General features: G+C 40.3%; 1 long non-coding RNA gene across 1 annotated transcript in view; it reads left to right on the top strand.

Annotated features, from left to right (window-relative positions):
- The first annotated feature begins 226 nt into the window (after nt 1-226).
- Nucleotides 227-5,434, top strand: part of LOC116101107 — a 56,880-nt gene continuing 51,672 nt past the window's right edge. The window contains exon 1 of the long non-coding RNA XR_004122775.1: nt 227-287. This is a non-coding gene — a long non-coding RNA (uncharacterized LOC116101107). The remainder of the gene's footprint in view (nt 288-5,434) is intronic.

Genomic DNA, 5,434 nt, shown 5'->3' with positions numbered 1-5,434 from the left:
AGTTCCCAAAATATATTCCCTCTCACCTCTCGAATTGCCTTTTATAGTTAACTGATTAATGAAATAGAAATAATTATGAAAATGTGGGCCTAAGCACCAAGAGGAAGAGAAGAACCTGCCTCAACTTCATCAATCTGCAATGATGTCTTTCCTTTTATAGATTGCCTGTCAACTGAAAATTCATTTAGAATGCTGCATGACTCAGAGAGATTTTGCACTTCTTTAAAAGGAAGGCACGTTTTTCTCAGAAGATGAAGCTGTATTTCTGGGTATTTTCGGTTTTATAGGTACCAGAACTGCTTCCCCTCGCCCTGTTCTCCCTGGCCTCCCTCGCTCTCCCTCTCCCTCTCTGGATGCTCTTCCTTTCCCTTCCCTCCTTTTCCTCCATTTCTGTGTTATGGATTGAACCCAGAGCCTCACACATTACAAGTCCCATTTCCTATCACTGACGTGTATCTCTAAACCTTTTTTTTTCATCTTCCTTTCTTCCTTCTTCCTACGCTTTCTGTGATTGTTAATGGATGGCTCTGTGATGGAAATTCTAATAGAGAAAATTGGATTGAAACAAAGATAAGATCATCCATGACCATTAGGCTGTTTTTCAGAAGACAAATCAAATGGTGGTGTGGTTGTAATAAATGTGCAGATAGAAACCATGCTGGGTACTGAGGGAGCTCAGAGGAGGAATGGTGGAGGAAGGGACAGATTTTGTCTTGGGTAGGGGAGTTAGTTTCACTGAGAACGTGGGTGTTTCCTCAAAAAGGAAGAGCCAAGACAAAGGTACATTTTATTCATCAATTTAACTCACTGCAGTGAAATACATGACAGCATTTATTTATTTAGAAAAATGTTTCCCACTGGTGGGCACTTTGGGATTTTCACGTCCATGACCAGTTGGCACTGTGGTAAGGCGGCTCATTTGCGGTGAAGTCTGTGATGGAGTAAACCTTCTGCCTCATAACCAGGAAGCTGCAGAGAAGAAAAGGGCGCGGCCAGGCTTCCTTGAGGATACCTTTCCAATGAGTTAAAAGGGCTTCCCTAGCAGGCTCCTAAGTCACTCAATAGCACTGACTTAGGGGCCAGGCCTTCAGCATGAGCCTGAGGGAGAGAGGTTCAACACTCTAACTCTAAGCCACGTGTTTCTGAGCTGATGTGGTCACCAACAGCTATTGTCAGTCATTGCTGGTGCTGTAACATCATGGCTGATGCCAATTATGCTCTAATTATACACACTTAAATAAGAGGAAACAGAGGCTGAAAGAAGCCAACACAGAGCCTCGCAGAAAGGCAGAGCCAGGATTCCACATTTTCATGGACCTGTCTCAAAAGCAGTGCAGCAGGAAGGCCCTAGAGGAAGAAATGCCCTTTAAGAGCCAACTACTGTATTAGGTGACAAACCAGCCCCAAACCCCGCTGGCACAGAACTCTAAAGACCCACTGTTTCTCAGGAAACTCGAAGGTAGCATTGTTGACCCTCAGCCTTGTGCCAGCTCCAGTCGTGGTCCTCTTACTTGTGGTCCTCTTACTTATTTGTGCATACAAGGCAAGGACGGCAGTAAAGTATGCTGAGGCACGCTATCTCAGAGCAGCTTTTTTTTGAGTAGGTTATGCTGGAGTGAAAATAACCTTCAGACTTCAGTTCCTTAAGTCAAACCCCATTGGCTTGGCTACAGGTGCACGTCTTGCGGGCTGCAGCTGCGCCTTATGGCCTAGGTAGAGCTAGGCTGGAGAGCTCTCACAGCATCATCTTATAGCACCGGTTTCTCAGCACAGGGATTGGTGCTGCACAGTTAAGCAGAGCTGTTCAATCGCTTTGGCCTTGTAGGGTTGCACATCACTCCTGCTGCCATCTGAGCCTACAGCACAGGTCATGTGACCAACTTGATTTCCTAGGGGTGAGGGACGCCTTCTCATGGGCATGGAAATTCTTATTCTTCACTCTATCATCTCCAAGCCCAAATTCTAAACGGCAGCACAGCTACCACTTCTGTCACTATTTGGTTTTCTTGCATTCTTACAGTTGTAACTAAGCAGATGTATCTTTTAAAATGAAAAGATGAAATCTTTAGTTTTTCAGCTATACTGGTTATATTTCAAGACCTCAGTAGCCACTGTGTCTAGTGGCTACCATTATGGAAACCACAGAGATGAAGTATTTTCATCATTGTAGAAAACTGTATTGAACAATAATGTCTAGAACAGGGGCAAGCAAACTTTTCTATAAAGGCCAAATAGCCAGTATGTTAGAGGTAGCAGCACATATGGACTCAACTCTGCTGTTAGAGGGTAAAGGCAATCATAGATGACATGAAAGCAAATCAACATGGTTGTGTTCCAATAAAACTTTATTAAAAACTAAGTAGGCAGCAGATAGATATAGACTCCTTTTGCATTCCCTGGTCTACACCAATGGTCTCCACAAAGAGTAGGAGCTATTTTTTTCAAAGATCTCCCAACCAGTATAGAAAGAAAACATTAGAATTTTAGTTTCTATTAAGAATAAACTCCAAACATTCTGTACTCACACCAGTCATTTGCAAGGTCACCTGTGATGTATGTAAGGCAGAGGGTTCAACCCTCAGGGACATATATACTGTACTGATTATTGGCACCCTTCCCTTTCTAACACACTGTGACATCACATAATACATATATCTTTGTTATATGACAGTGTGAATGATATCACCCAATTTGGGATATAGAAACCTTCCCTAAATGAAGAAATGACTTAAACTATTTCTGCAAAGACTCCACTAAGTATCACTAATGGTTTGAGCCTCACTCCTCACTGCATGTGTCTCAGGGTTGGGGCAACCATAGTCACATTTCCGCTTTGCCAGTTGGCTCCTTGTTAAATTCTGTCAAGCTGGAATGTAGGAGGAAGAACTATAGGTTTGTTCCATCATCTGTCTGCAGTTTATACTTTTGTCACCCCAACTGGTTCCAGTAGCAGTTGGTGTCATTCCCAGCTTCTTCCCACACTCTGAAACTCAGTGCAACAAGAACCAGGCAGCACCTGCTCCTGATTCTGAGCCCTGCCCCACAGGCTCGCCCCTCAGGCTCCACCACCAAAGACAGCACTGCTTCAAGTCACTTTTCCTCTGCTTTCCTCTTTTTGATTCTGGCTTTCTGAAGTCATACTTTCTGAGACTAGTGTTATCTTTTCCCTTTTTAATAATCCTGTACTTCTGGAATCAATTTTCTTTAAAAAATTCCCTGGTTTTTGCACAGACACTTAGAGGTATACAGTGGATTAAGGTGTACATTTGCTGATGAAGTGTCAGTCTATTGAGTGACCTACCCTTCCTTCCTTCCTTCCTTCCTTCCTTCCTTCCTTCCTTCCTTCCTTCCTTCCTTCCTTCCTTTGCTTTATTGCCGAGCTCAATTTCCCAACCCCAAAGACATATTTTTCATTTCCTGTTGTGGGTATTATCTCTGGTTTATAATATGTCTCAAGATTTCAGTTAATGATGGTAAGAACACAGAGCAACAATACAAAAGCAAAGCTCTCCCACACAAAGAAGAACCTATGGAATTCTAAGATAGATTTGGAACCATGATGTATCAGATATTTTCTCAAATGGACTGAACTTCATTCATGTTAAATGTTTAGAGGTAACTTTTGAGTTTCAAAAATAGCTTTCTGACCTCAGGCACCATATTTCAGTTAGTTTCAATAATATATTGAGAACTTAAGACAGTTTTTAACCTACAAAAGTAATCCATGCATTCACTAGAAGAATCAATGTGAAGTAAGAGTGGATAGCATCATCATCATCATCATCATCATCATCATCATCATCATCATCATCATCATCATCATCATCATCATCATCATCATCACCTCACCTGTAACAAATTCTCACACAGAGCAGGAAAGTTTTGTGTACCTCAGTAACTAAAACAGTAAAATTGGAAAGGGAAAAATCAGTAATAAGAGAGATTTGAGCAAGCAATGTAACAAATATGACTGAATTATTTATAGAATCATTAACTTAAAAATGATAGGACACACATCCTATTTGTGTACAGATGGAATAATACAGGGCTATAAATCAGTTCTCAATACTTATCAAAAGATTTAAAACACTTAAAATTAACCTAAACATTACTTGAAGGTTCGCAGATGGTGTTTTTGAGTTATGCATGGGTCAAAGAGGAAATTATTGTTATAAATGATAATGTAAATGCCAGTTCATAGCTTGGGGAATGGTGGCAAAGCCACAGAGAAAGAGAACATGTAGATGTAAAAGCTTGTAGTCAAATGGAAGAATAACAAAAGACAAATAGAGAATATTCCAAGAAATCAGCAAAAGGGTATCAAACTGAACTAAAAGTCACTGTGAAGAGAAAAACCCAAAGGGAAACTCAGAAATAAAAGAAAGAGAAAAATTAGTGAATGGATGGATCATGAGGTGACGTTTTTGAGGAGAATGATAAAATCATAAGCCTTTGTCAAGTTTTACAATCATCAAAAGAAACAACAACAACAACAACAACAACAACAACAAACCCCAAACAGACAGGACAACCCAGAATAAAACATGATGCATTATCCCACAAGTTAATTCAGTAAATTTGAAATTTGCAATAGAATGACTATTAAGAACACACGGAAACAGATACCAGAAGAAACAGGAAGTAAGAGATGTTGGTGGAATTAAAAAAAAAAAAAAACCTAAGAGAGAAATGTGTTGTGTTCAAGAGTTGGGAGGCTCAGGAAGTTTGCTGTGTCTCCAAGCTGAGCTATGCACTCAGGACAGTAGCTGCTTTTGCTTCTATGACACTAGTATAGATAATAAGAACCTGACTCTAAAGTTTTATGAAAATGTACAAATTCTAGGAGAGAAGAGATATTTTTAAGTACATGTGTATGATTTTGCCTTGTACGGAGCCTTCTTATTAAGACAGTAGAAAGTGCAGTGTTATTGGTGCACAGACATGTATATATTAATGTGCAGACCCACGAATAACTGTAGGTGTCACTTATTGCAAAATATGCACTTAAAGTCTATAGTAAAATAACTATATATATGTATATATATTAGTAATTGATTACTAGTTATTAGTATACATACATATATATATATATATATATATTAGTAATTGATACTATTACATTTTATAAAAAAAAGAAAGAAGCCAGGATATGTTCTGGTAGAGCCAGGCATACTAAGGTAGGCAGGGGGTGCCTCATCAGGCCCATGCCAAGGCATCCATCCCTTCCCTCTGAGGTAACAGCCATATGCCAGATGTAGTATGGAATGGAGTTTATTTAGAGCATGGGGAGGGGAACTGGGAAGGGAGTAGAGACAGTCAGAGAGAGAAGGAGAGGGAGAGGGAGAGGGTGAGGGAGAGGGAAAGGGAGAGGGAGAAGGAGAAGAAGAAGAAGAAGAAGAAGAAGAAGGAGGAGGAGGAGGAGGAGGAGGAGGAG

Source organism: Mastomys coucha, unplaced genomic scaffold, assembly GCF_008632895.1.
Source record: "Mastomys coucha isolate ucsf_1 unplaced genomic scaffold, UCSF_Mcou_1 pScaffold21, whole genome shotgun sequence".
In the NCBI taxonomy this organism is placed as follows: Eukaryota; Metazoa; Chordata; class Mammalia; order Rodentia; family Muridae; genus Mastomys; species Mastomys coucha.
Note: the sequence above shows the minus strand (reverse complement) of the source record. Positions and strands in the feature narration are given on the sequence as shown.